The sequence below is a fragment of the Elephantulus edwardii genome, unplaced genomic scaffold (assembly GCF_000299155.1).
Source record: "Elephantulus edwardii isolate Elephantulus edwardi_28Jun2011 unplaced genomic scaffold, EleEdw1.0 scaffold00023, whole genome shotgun sequence".
NCBI lineage: Eukaryota > Metazoa > Chordata > Mammalia > Macroscelidea > Macroscelididae > Elephantulus > Elephantulus edwardii.
This window is the reverse complement of record NW_006399773.1, coordinates 182,133-196,103: the sequence shown is the minus strand read 5'-3', so window position 1 is coordinate 196,103 and position 13,971 is coordinate 182,133. Positions and strand designations below refer to the sequence as shown.

At 39.7% G+C, this 13,971-nt stretch overlaps 1 protein-coding gene and 1 pseudogene across 1 annotated transcript in view; one reads left to right on the top strand and one right to left on the bottom strand.

Moving 5' to 3' along the window:
- Nucleotides 1-13,971, top strand: part of UCHL3 (ubiquitin carboxyl-terminal esterase L3 (ubiquitin thiolesterase)) — a 67,533-nt gene that overhangs the window by 28,001 nt on the left and 25,561 nt on the right. The gene's annotated exons all lie outside the window — the stretch shown is intronic.
- Nucleotides 1,460-1,949, bottom strand: LOC102846730 (annotated as a pseudogene).

Below are 13,971 nucleotides of genomic sequence, written 5' to 3'. Positions count from 1 at the left end.
GCTCCCCGATTAAAACAAGCTTGGAAGCAGGAGTGGCATCCACTTCCGTAATAGCTTGCCTCTGGAAACCCCATGGACTTGGAGAAACAGTGAAAGTTATACAAGTATTCAGGTCTTTTGTTCATAGGGTCACTGTGAGTAGTCTATGACTTGACGGCACTTAACAACAATGATGGCTGATGGCAACAACCTTCGGGTTGGCAGTATAACTCTTACACTTGGCCACTAGCACTCCCTTCTTAGTGGTACATTAAAGGACACATTAGATAGCTAATTGATAGTACCTTAAATTTTAATATATAAAGTGTCGTGTCTTTACTGTAGCTCAGTTTAGGACTTGTATCTGTGGATTTGAGGATACTTCAAGGTACCCTACATTGTTTTTGCCCGTAGGCACAATAAATATTTCACCATAGTTAGCACAGAACTCTCCTTGGCTATGTAAGAACTACAAAAGAAATCTAAATCTGTTTTCTATAATCCCTTAAGTAAACTAAATATATCCCTTAGCCTTTGTTGTCTGGGACTGTTCTGCGCGTTCTAGGGTGAATATAATGACCACTGGTCATTTTATGCTTGACTATGTCCCAGTGTTGTGTACTGTCACGCTGACCTTCCTGATGGTTTTCAGAGGTAGTAAATCGAACAAGAGGAGATTGCCCATTTGTTGCCAATAGAGCAACCAGTGGATTCGAACCACTTGCCTTTGATGACATATCTTCCAGTGACTCAGAGAATTAAAACCATACCGACACATTTTCAAATTTGGTTTTACTCAGCTTAAAACCCTGTATCAGCAACTATTTTTCTTTTGTTTTTAAAAATTTTCTTTATTTTATTATTTTTTGTGTGTGTACCATCAAATCGGATCTGACTGGTACAGGAGGAAATTGCCCCTCCTTCTCCAGCAGAGCATCTGATGGATTCAAACCACGTATCTCTGGGATTGCAGTGTAGTTTCTTGGCCGCTAGGCCACCAGAGCTCCCTAGTACTATTTTCCTGATTGACCCATTTCATGTTCTGTTATCAATAGGCTTACAAATCTTTGACATATTAACAACAACAAATGAAAATTATTTTTTTTTTAAAAAAAGTGAACTGGGAGAGGGGGTAAAATGTGTAATAGTGAATGAATGAAAATAAAACTTTTTTATAAACGTTCATTAAAATTATAATTACAGAAATTTTATTAAAAAAAGAATCACATATTAATGTCTTACAGCTCTTTGTAGTCTCTGGCACATTAGTCTTTTTTTTTTTTAAACATTTTTGGACTGTTGCTTCCCTCTTTTTAATGAATTCGCTGTCCTTTTTTGTGTAGAAATACAAATAAAATGTGCATTAATTTAAAATGGTAAGTCCCTGTTAGAAAATGTAAATATCTCAAGACCATAATAATTTCTAAACATGCTAAGATCATGAAGCTAGTTCAATATTCTTGCTGAGTCCTTAGCTTGTCTATGGCTTAGGATCAGATTCCATGCTTGTTTCTTGAGCATCTTCTACCTCTGAGAGTTTTTCATCATTTTCTGGTGTTTGCTGAAGTTCATGGATGGTACCAAGAAGAACATGAAACTGTTTCCGTCTCAATTCCAGCTTATCTTCAACACTTTCTTTAATATGTGAAAGATGCTCTAATTCTTTTCCCAGAGCTTCTAATTCCTTTAATGTTTCATGTCTGTCTGGATGATGCTGGATTACTTTTGCTAAAGCATCGTACTCTTGGGTGATTTTTTCATATTCGTTTTGCTTGAAGAATTTGCTTTTTGCACTCAGCAATTTTTTCTGGTGCTCCAGCGATGCTACATTCTATTTCTTTGTAAATTTTTTCATGGTTTTCCATTTCTCTGAGATTCATGTCATATACAAGCAAGGTCTTGCCCATTGAAAATTCACATTGTGACAGTGTACTCAACATACGTTGGTACTGGCTATATCATCAGTCACGGCTCCCATGGCGTGCGCGGCGGCGGCGTGGACTCCACATTAGTCTTTTTCAGTTTCAACAGCACATTAGGTCTTTCCTATTTTTGTGCTTTGTAAATACTCTTTTGTATAACTGGTTTCTTATTCACTAAGTCTCATTTTAAAAACAAAGTTTTGAAGATTCTTTCAGCACTGTTAAGTTGATCCACTTCTGTTCTTTTAGATCATAAAATTATCTTTGTTTTTTTCTTGTTACTTTTTAGTAATATGTAATATGCTTTTTATTCTTTTGTTGCTTATTCTTTATGTTTTCTAGAATAGAAAAAGGCCTTTGAGGATACATAGTCCTTATTTGTCAAGTTCATTGTCAAATCCCTAGGTGAATCCTGGTATATACTAGGCATTTATGAGAAATTTCATAGGAGCACAGACTCTAAGTTTGCCTACTATCTCCAGTTGCTTTCTTGCTGAAGCAAGACATTTTTTGTATTGTAAAATGGAGATGATAGAGTCGCCATCTTGGACTCGCCTGTGCCTGGTCTGCTGACCCGCGACACTGGGGGCCGGGGTCGGCACGAGTGAACTAAAGGAAATAAAAACCATAATCCTCTCTGATGGCCTAGTGGTAACGAGCTGCCCTACTGACCTGAAGGCACATGGTTTGAATCTACTAGCTGCTCTGTGGACTAAAGATGGAAAATCTCTTTCCTAGTGATTTACTGTTTCTGAACACCCAGTGGAGCATCAACTATGAGTGAGTTCTGACCTGATAATACATAAAAATAACAACTTTTTAACACCAGAGAAAGCATTTGACAAAATTCAACCTTACTCTTGACAAAAACTTTCCATAAGCTAGAAATAGAATATTTTTTTAACCTGATAAAGGACATCCACCAAGGTCTATGGTAGCAATATGCTTAACACCAGAATATTGACAGCTTTTCCACACGAATGGAAACAAAGTAAGGATATCTTCTCCTCACCGCTTCTGTTCAGTAACACATCGGCAGTCCTAGCCATTCCTATGTGGCAAGAAAAAAAGAAAAGTCTAAGTCTTGAGAAAAAAAATATGGAGATGATATTATCTACCATACATGAGATTCTTATGAAGAGAAGCTGCACTGCAATACTAAAGGCATGCGGTTCGAGGCCACCAGCTGCTACGAGGGAGAAAGGTGGCAATCTCTTCCTGTGAGATTAACTGCCTCTGAAAACCCTCCAGAGGGTCAGCTGTGGGTTGGTTCCAACTCTGTGATAAACAACAACAGCAGCAACATGTAAAATGCTGCTTCTTGTTGTTGTTGCCGCAAATGATGGCAAAATGTGTTTCTAACCACGGTGGTCAATTTAAGTGCGTGGCAATGTGTTAAGTGTCGTAGAGTTGTAGACAACCCATAGGGACCCTATGAACAAAAGTCATGAACATCAAACTTTCATCTTTTCTCCTAGTTCATAGTTTCCGGAGGTAAGCTGTTTTTGGAGGAAGTGGATGCAACTCCTGTTTCCAAGGCTGTTTTGTAGTGGGCATTTAATGGACATTCAGTAAATAGCCAGTGGTGATTTTAGTTTAGTAGGAATTCAGAAAGATCAAGATTGGATGGTGGAAGGTGAGACTGAAGTATTTGTGGAAAGCCAGGTCAAAAGAGGCTTGAGTTTTCTAGGTGATGGAGAACCACCTATGGTGGTGTGTTAAGTTTTTAGCAGGTTGAATTCAATGCGAGTTTGTTGAGTTGTATATTTGGAAGGTCATGGGTGCTTTTGAATGTGATTGTCTAAAGCTCCGGGGAGATAACTAGAGCCTTTTGTATTTGACTGGTAGTTAGGGCCTTGTGAATTCTCTCAAGGGAGAATAGTGGACCAACCTAAGAGCTCTGGGACAAGGAGGTGTTCAAGGAGTGGTTAGGGAAAAAAGAAGTCAGGAATTACAGGATAATAGCAAGTCGAGTTGACATCACTGGTACACACATCCTCCTTAGAACATTTTCATGGGAATGGAGGAGGCAGAAGCCTTACTGTAAGTAGAGATTTGTAGATTCACTGAGAAATCTCTAGAGAGAGGCATAAAAAGCTAGTGCTTTTTTGGAGAAGATTGGTTGAGGTTTGCTGACCTGTGCTGTATTTTGTGTATTGGATGTTTAAGTGGGAGCTCTCCTGGTATAGAGAGCGGCACTGTTAATCCAGAGGCCGCGCCTCTGGTAGTTTGAATCCGCCGCGTTTTAGCAAGCTCTGGTGGCGTAGTCTGCAGCAAGCTGTGCTGCTAATCTAACGATGGCACCGCTTTGGCAGTTGAAATCCGCCAGCACTTCCATGGGTAAAAAAGGTGGGCACTCTCCTCCTCTGTGACTTACAGCCTCTTGAAAACCTGATGGAGGGTCAGCCATGAGTTGATTCTGACCCCATGGCAATAGTTGAATCTGTGTGCTTTGATATGATTGTTTGGCAGAATTTGATGATCTCAAAAGCTTGGACAGCCATAGTACCTTTCTTAAGCTCATCAACTTCTAAGGAACAGTTCTGCTTTCATACTTCACTGAAGACTGCAAAGGTATAGCAGCAATGGGATGTGAAGAAGAATGAGGAAGTTAAATTATCAATAATACCAATCCAACAATACCAATTTGTACTTTATTCTAAATAGGGTAATAAAAGGGTATTACCAGATTTGCTTTTTAAATACTGCAGAAGTACTCAACACAGTAAATTTTACTTAATATTTTTCCGTCTGTTATAGATGGAGGAACTGAGACAAAAGTTAGCTACTGTTAAGTGGTAGGGCCTAGGTGAGGGTTCTGTAGTCTGGATGAAGTGTCCAATTTTTGCTCCTGGTCCCTCCAAACTACCAAACATACATTTCTAATACATGTTTAACCTATTGTTTTTGTAGGTAGATCTGTAAAGACTAGCATCATGTTTAAGTGGATGATTTCTATCCTAACTTGGATGAGAAACTACCTGAAAAAGAAATAATAAATTGATAACGTTTCAGTTCCTCCTCAGTTTTTCAGAGTGATTTTATCGGCACGGTGAATGTAACAGTGGACTCGAGTATAGGAGATCAGGAGGATGGCACAGGATAGGGCAAGATTTTGGTCTGTCACAGGGTCACTCTGAGTCCTAGGTGACTCAAGAACTTAACAGTAAGGATATAGAGGTTGGTTCAGTTGTTTTTTTTAACTTATTATTTATTTTTAATTTGGCATACCATCAAATTGGACCTGACTGGCATAGTAGAGTTTGTCCCTCCTTCTCTGGCAGAGCATCTGGTGGATTCGAACCGTGCACCTTCAGAATAGGACATAGAGGTTTTAAGAGAGAGCTCTGGTGACAGAGTTTGTGGGGACATGCACACTGCCATCCTGAAGACAGTACCTCTCTGGTGGTATGAATCCACCAGCAGCTCCACTGAAGGAGGGTGGGCAATTTACAGCTTTTCCAAAACCCACTGGAGGGTCAGCTGAGTCTGTTTTGATTTACCGACAATGAGTGAGTGAGAGTGATTTTAAAGGTGGGTAGACTCTAGGGAGTTGCAATGCTAACCCAAAGACTGCACCTCACTGAAGAGTCGAATCACCCATGGCTCCACAGGAGAAAGACGGGCTTTACTTCCTAAGCATTTTACAACCTTAAAAACCCAATGGAGGAACAGCTATGAGTTAACTTCTGCTTGGTAGTATTGAAAGTGATTTCATGATTTTGTTTTGAAGTGCTGTAGTAGAGGACTTTCTAAGATAGGAAATCAAACATATAGATACCAACACATAGCTGACCCTCCAACAGATATTTGGCGGCAGTAAATCACATAGGAGGAGACTATCAAATCTTCTCCCATGGAGTATCTGGTGGTTTTGAACTGTGTGACTTTGAAATTGCAGTACAGCTTCTTACCAGTAGGCACCAGAGCTATATATAAAACTTTCCATCAACTGAGATGATAATTACAGTATCTTAAGGTATTTACACCTTCCTTCACTGAATAAGGAGTCCTTGAACAGTACAACTACTGTTCATAGGATTTTCATAGGCTTATTATTTAAGAAGTGGATAGCCAATCCTGCTTCTTACTCTATTTTGCTTCTTATTTTGGGAATTCTACTAAAACCTGTCCACCATGGGTAACCTTTGTGGCATTTGACAGACTCATGGTATAATTTTTGTTATTGCAGCAACCCACGATATCTCAGTACAGCAAATGGACGGACAAGTGTTGTACCAGTTAAAACAATGTAATCCCCAAATACAACAACCTGACAGTTTAGTTTGTACCTCTAATAGCAATTCATTCTTCACACCAGGCCAAAGGTTACAAGCCTAAGACCCAACCAACTTTTAATCACAAAGACCCATCCACTGCATCTGAATTTATTTACTCAGGAAGCTCCCAGCCTACAGCGGATTATTAATTTATATAAAAAAAAGACCAAACAGTCCACACCTGACTGCTAATCAAACCAAAAGGAACTATCTTCTAGATTCCAACTGCTTCAAACAAGAGGCTCTCAGGCCCCAACGAACTTTTAATCACACATGCCCACCTATCAGGTCCTAATTAGGTTAAAGAAGAAGCTCCCAGGTCACTACTAATTGTTAGTTAAATAAAAAAGACCAGACACACACATACATACACACACAAAGACCAAACAGCCCACACTTAACTGTCAATTAAATGAAAAGACCCATCAGTTCACTATTGATTGTTAATCCAACCAAAAAGACCTACCTTCCTGATTCCAACTACTTCAAACAATTATTACGCTTAATTATTGGAGCAGTCAAAGTTAATACACTTGGCAGCTAACCAAAAGTTGATGCTCTGAGTACAGCTTGGAAGAAAGACCTGGCAATCGGTTTTAGAAAAATCAGATATTCAAAACCCTTTGAAGCACTTTTGTTTTGTGACACACACAGGACTGCCACGAATCAAAATCAATTTGATGGCTACTGCTTTTACTAACTAGAGTTGAATGTTTTAAGACAATAGCAATTGCTGATTCTGAGTTTTTTGTTTGGTTGTGCCAAAGGAGTTTTTTGTAATCTTGTCCCATGCTTGTTCTACTATGTACATTAATATATTAGCAACAGTATGTCAGCAGAGAACTTCCAGATGTGCAGGCTGGATTTAGAAGAGGTCGTGGTACTAGGGATATTATAGCTAATGTTAGATGGATCTTAGCAGAAAGCAAAGAATACCAGAAGAATGTCTATCTGTGCTTCATTGGCTATGCAAAGGCTTTTGACTGTGTGGATCACAACAAGCTGTGGCTGACTCTGAGAAGAATGGGAATCCCAGAACATTTGATTGTGCTAATGCAAAACTTATACTTAGACCAAGAGGCAGTTGTCAGAACAGAGCAAGGGACAACTACGTGGTTCAGAATCAAGAAGGGGGTCCATCAGGGATATATTTTGTCTCCATAACTTTTCAGTCTGTATGCAAAACAGATCATCTGAGACGCTGGGCTATACGAAGAGTAATGTGGCATCAGGATTGGTGGAAGAATCATCAACAACCTGCGTTATGCAGATGACACAACCCTGCTCGCTGAAACTGAGGAGGACCTGAAGCGCTTGCTGCTGAAGATCAAGGACTACAGCTTCCTATATGGACTGAAGCTCAACATCAAGAAAACAAAGATTCTCACCACTGGGCCAATTGGCAGCATCAGAATGGATGTTGAAGAGATTGAGATAGTTAACAGTTTTAATTTACTTGGCTCCACAGTCAACACCCTTGGTAACTGCAGCCAGGAAATCAAGAGACGAATTTCATTGGGAAAGTCGGCTTTGAGGGACCTCTCAAGAGTACTGAAGAGCAACGATGTCCGACTGGAGACTAAGGTGCACCTGATCCAGGCTATAGTCTTCGCAATTATGTGCTATGCATCAGAGAGTTGGACAGTGAATAGGGTTGATAGAAAGAGAATTGATGCCTTTGAGCTTTGGTGTTGGAGAAGAGTGTTGAATATACCATGAACTGCTAGGAGAACAAACAAGTTTGTTCTGGACAAGGTGAAGCCGGAATGCTCATTGGAGTCAAGGATTCTGAAGCTTCATCTGACATGTTGCAAGGAGGGACTGGTCCTTGGAGAGGGACATCATGTTTGGCAGAGTGGAGCGGCGGCGCAGGAGAGGAAGAACTTTGATGAGATGGATCGATTCTGTGACTGGAGAGGTGGGAATAAGTGTGTTTGAGATGGCTAGGTTTGCACAGGATAGAAGCATGTATAGAGCTCTTGTACATAGGGTTGCTGTGAGTCACAAGCGACTCGATGGCACATAACAACAACAGTTGGAAATATGTATATAGAACTAACATCTGCTCCATTTGTGTATGGCCTTGGGTGAAGTCCCTTTTACCTGCTTATACCTGTTCATCTTTTCTGTTTGTCCACTTGTAAATGAATGCTGATAAAATCAAGAATTACTTTTGCCATTTCTTTTGAGTTCAAAAAGCAGCAAAGTGTAAAAACAAAGGAGGTTAATACGTGGAAGAAAGGGAAGAAATAGGGATAGTAATTACAGTTTTTGAAATTGCTATGATTAGGTTTCTGCATGCTCAGAATGAAAGCAATTGACAGGTGCATATGTATTACTATCTAAGTACGGAATATCTCATGGACTGGCAAAACACCAAACAGAAGTGTCTTGGGAAAAAGGCAGCCAGAGAGCTCCTTGGAGGCAAGCAAAGGTGGCAAAGCTTTATCTCACATATTGTGAGCATGTTGCTAGGAGAAGTAATTTCTCAGAGGGGCATCATGCTTGGAAAGGTGGAGGATCAGGCAAAGAAATGAAATGGATTGACATGGTGACTGAAGCAGTGGGGCAAGGGTATCAAATGATGAGACTGGCACAGGACAGGAGAGCGCATAGGTAGAGAATCAGTGAAAGAGAGAAAGACCCTTAATGTTAGCAGGGGCAGAGAGAGTGTTGATGGCATAGGACAGGTAGGATAAGGTTCAGCTCTGTTGTTCATAAAGTCAGTGAATTGTTGTCGACTTAATGGCACCCAACATCAACAAGTATCTTCATAGGAAGGTACAGCCCATCTTTTTCTTACAGACCTACGTACGCATTTGAAAGGTCAGAGACATACAGCTTCTCAATTAGAATTGTGTTGATGAAGAATGTTGGCTGTTCCATGGACTGCCAAGAGAACAAACATACCTGTCTTGGAAGAAATGTAGCCACAATGCTCCTTTAGAAGTCAGGATGGTGAAACATGGTCTCACATACTTTAGGCATGTTACTAGGATAGGCCATGCTTGAAGTTGAAGGTCAGTGAAAAAGAAGATTCTCAGTTAGGTGGATTGACGCAGTGACTATAACAGTGGGGCTAAGCACAGCAGAGATAAGGATGACACAGGGATAGGCGTGGTTTTATTCTGGTAGATAGACAGGGTCACTTTGTGTTGGAGCTGATTCCACAGCCTGACAACAATAAGCATCTATTTTTGGTTCATGTTGTTGACTTAAAAAGGTTTATGCCAAGTGAACTCAGTCCCATAAGGACAAATACTGTATAAGACCCTTATTGTAGAACGTGTATGAGGATCCAAGGTGGGGAGGCGTGAGCAGAGGGGTGAAAATGGGTGGGGGTAGAGAGGTAAATTATAGGGTCACACAGTTTGATGGGTAGAGGGAGGGGTGGGTTAAGGAAATGGGAAGGATCTGGAGTGAAAAACACTGTATACAAGCTTTGTAAGTAAACCAGTTTAAAATAAATTTTTTAAAAAAAGGTTTTTCTGACCTTTGAGTAACCAATACATAGATATACACACATAATTCAAGAAAAATCATATGTATGTATAAAGCTTAGGTGGTGTAGTCCACCGTAACAAAGTTCCCCCCCCCCCCCCCCAAGTTCCCATGAGATATGCTTTGGAATCCTTACCTAGCTACCTGTATTTTTACCCAGCCATGTTTTGGACTATACTTTAGTGTATGTGTGCCATTGGTTGGGAGAGCTAGGTCTAAAGGGGGGCATTCACATGATGTTTGGTCATTGTGGGGCAATGGTTCTCTCCCTGTTCCTTTGTTTTCAAGCACTGACTGTGTCACCTCCTATTTATCTAATATCACTAAAAGGAAATATTACTGTTGTTGCTGTTTGAGTCGCTTGTGACTCACAGTGACCCTATGTACAGCAGCTCTGAATTCTGCTCTGTCCTGAGCCAGCCTTATTGTCTCTGACACCCCTATCCCGATAACCCCAGTCACTGAGTCAGTCCATCTCATTCAGGGTCTTCCTACACTGTCCCTCCACCCTTCTAAACATATGTCCCTCTTTAAGTGCTCCTTGCAACATGCCCAGAGTATGCTAGATGAAGCTTCAAAATCCTTGCCTCCAAGCAGCAGCCTGTTTTCACCCTCTCCAGGATGAACTTGTTTGTTCTCCTACCAGTCCATAAATAAATTAAAAATAATAAATAAAAATAGTTTTTGAGAGGGCAAAGATTATAGTTGCCATCCATCATATTTACTAGTGGCCATCCATCTATTTACATATCATTTCCTTTCTTAAGTTGATCCTTTCTTAGATTAGAGCCACAGTAGTATAGGTTATATGACAGGCTACTTACCAAAAACGTTGGTACAGGAGCTCTGCAAAGTCAAAATGGGCAGTCGCCTACCATTGAGAATTACAGCCTCTGAAACCCAGTGCCAAGTAGCTGTGAGGGGTAACTGACCCAATGGCAGTGGGTTTGGCTCTTTTAGAATGTTCAAAATAGAGATGTTATTAATTTCTTTTAAATGAAGTTTCTTAGACTGCACTCATTGGTTTACTCTCCACGTAATACTAAGTGTGACTCATCTGTCTAAAAATGTCTCTAGCAGTCAAAAGAGAGTTGTGGCTTTTTTAATATGGCGAGCCTTTTCAGTTTTTTGGTTTTAAGCACCTTTCCAGGTTATTTTTTAAAAAGTGTATTAAGTAGGAAAAAAAAATTTAAAAAGTGTATTAAGTAGAAATATTACTTGAAAGTGTTCTCAAATTGTAAAAGAAAGCATTTGGGGAATTAGTTTGGCCAGCTTAACAAAGGTGAGTGAGTGTGATAGAATATAACATGGAGATATAAGATATATTAATAAAAGGGTGGTTTTTTTTAAGAAAAAGGAAATTTTAAGCTTAATTAAGAATATGCAAGTGTTAAATAAGTAGGTAAAAAACTCTTTGAAGAGTATATTTTAGCCTTTTTATGAAGAAGGCACTGAAAACGAAGAAAGTCCCTGCTTCTCCCAAAACTGAAACCAGAGCAAGGCATTAAAGGCCAAGAAGGCATCCTGAAGGGCATCCACAGCCAAAAAAAGAGATCCACACCTCACCCACCTTCCAGCGGCCTAAGACCCACTGAGACTCCAAAGACAGCCCAAGTGCCCCTGGAAGAGTGCCCCAGGAGAAGCAAGCTTCGCCACAATGCTATCTTCAAGTTTCCCCTGACCACTGAATCAGCCATGAAGAAGATAGAAGATAACACGCTTGAGTTCATTGTGGATATTAAGGCAAACGAGCAGCAAGTGAAACAAGCTGTAAAGAAGCTCTATGACATTGATGTGGCCAAGGTCAACACTTTGATGGAGAGAAGAAGGCCTATGTTCAGCTTGCTCCTGACTGTGAGGCTTTGGATGTTGCCAACAAAATTGGGATCATCTAAACTGAGTCCAGCTGGCTAATTCTAAATACAAAATTTTCTCACAAAAAAAAAAATAAAATTTTTCCCCCCAATTTTGTTGTTATGTGCCGTCGAGTCGCTTATAATTCATAGTGATTCTTTGTGCAACAGCCCTAAACCATGTTCTATCCTGTGCCAAACCTACTGTGCCAACCCTGTGTCTCTGAGACAACTACCCCTATACCCCAGTCACTGAATCAATCCATCTCATTCAGGATCTTCCTCTCCTGAGCCATCCCTCCACCCTCCCAACCTCCCATAGGCATCTTGATTTATTAGGTGAGCAAAATACAGTTGGCCTTATCCAGGTTTTCCATGAAATCTATGGTGGCTTTTTGTGTATATTGATATTGAGCCTAGGTTTCATTTTGACTTCTTTGCCCTGGATCTTATGTAGGAAAGTTTGTGTCTTTTGCATGCATCTGTGATTATATTTTCTTATTTTAAATTTGAACCTTGATTTTTTTTTTTCCAGTGTAATTCACTTTATTGTGGAATGTCTGTAGAAGTCCAGGTAGAATCAATTTCTCATTTTTATTTTAAACTTTAAAGCTTGTGTGTGTGTATGTATGTGAGTGTGCACACACAGTTCCTCACATGTGAGTGTACATTTAAAGGACATTTATTATAGTGAGTGTAACATTTATAGTATTAACTTCTTTTTCATATTTGGTAGCCCTGGAGAAGTTCCCAGTTCATTCCTCAGCCAGTAGTCATTGGTTAGAGTCAATGTTATTACTAAAGTTTGAGACACATGCCATATTTAGGTTGTAACTTTTAAATATAATTGTCATCTATAGTGTGGGTCTTATCAGTTGACCAATTAAAGGAATGCTCTTAAAAGACCTTGTAATTACAAGCTAAGATTCTTTACAATAAACAAGTTGAGTTGTTTTCCATATTTTTTCCCTTTTTCTAACCTATGAAAGTGCAAGGGTCTTGTGTCAGATCCATTAGAAATTTACAGGTAGGGCAGCTCAAACCAAAAGATTGTGGGCCTGGCATGACTGGAATTGCAGGGGAAATTGGGCAAGTATTCTTTCTGAAACAATGTCATTGAGGGAGGCTATTAAAGTGACTCTTAAGGGTCTTTTATGGTTAAGTACAGAGAAATTATGGTGCTTATCAGCTTCTGAATATTCTCATCTTGTTACTTCTCCGTGTTCTTAAAGGTATGTCTGCCCTCTTATTATTTTTCCAAATAGAGAACTCTGGTGGCCGAATGGTAAGAAGTTATGTTGCCAACTCAGAAGGCAGCCGTTTTGAGTCTACCAGCTGTTCTTTGGGAGAAAGTTGGGCATTCTCCTCCCATGTGAATGACAGCATCTGAAAACCTGCAGGAGGGTTAGCTATCAGTAGGTTCCACCTCTACAGCATACAGCAACATCTTTCAAATAAATGTTATGTGGAAGGCGTTATGTAGTATACTTCCTAGTCTGATCATTTCAGGGCTATAAGATGGATAGCTGAGTGGGAACCGACCCAGCTTACTCGCCTGCATGTTTTTGAGGTAAATTGTGTGAGAGAGACAGCTCATCCTTCTACCTCAGAGCAGCTAGTGGATTCGAACCACTGAAGAGACAGCACCTTTAGGGTAGCACTGCAACTCCTTACATACTGCACCGCCTGAGTTCCCATCCCCATTTTACAGTTTTCTCAAACTAGAAGTTTCTAACTTGGCCAGCTATTAAATAGTGCCTGTGCTCTTCAGACTATGATATTGTTGCTGCATCAGAATTGCTAAAGCAAATGCTTTTTAAAAAGTAAGGATTTTTAAAAGCTTCTTTTGTCCCCAAAGTAAGATTATGCACAGCTAATAATGCAAACTTGTAATAAATTACAAATGAATGGAAAGACTTGTACTGAATTCTTAGTTTTTTAAATTGCTCTTATTTTTAAGTTAGTTCTTAATACGGAAGATTTTTCTTTATATTAAATATGAGATGTTCCCCCTAAATCAGTTACAGGTTTCTTATTTCTTCACTTTCTACTTTTAAAAATTTTTATTTTATATTGGTGCCTACAAAATGAATATACATTGTGTTTCATACTATCCTTCATTCACATTGTGTTTCTTACAATCATTTCCATTCATTGTGTTTTGTAAAATTAACCACCACTGAACTATGCCCAATATTAACCCGTCTTTTTTAGATCCTCACTGGATCTTTCCCATTTTCTTTACCCCCTTCCACCACCCACCAAATCATCTGACCCTGAGATTTCCCCCTCCCAGCCTCACCCCTCTGCTCCTACCTCTTCCGCCCTTGGACCTGCATACACATTTTACTAGTTACCTATTTTTACAGTAATGTTCTTAGGCAGTATTTGTAGTGACAGGCTTTTTTTTTTTTAAATAATAATGTTGCCTGTATT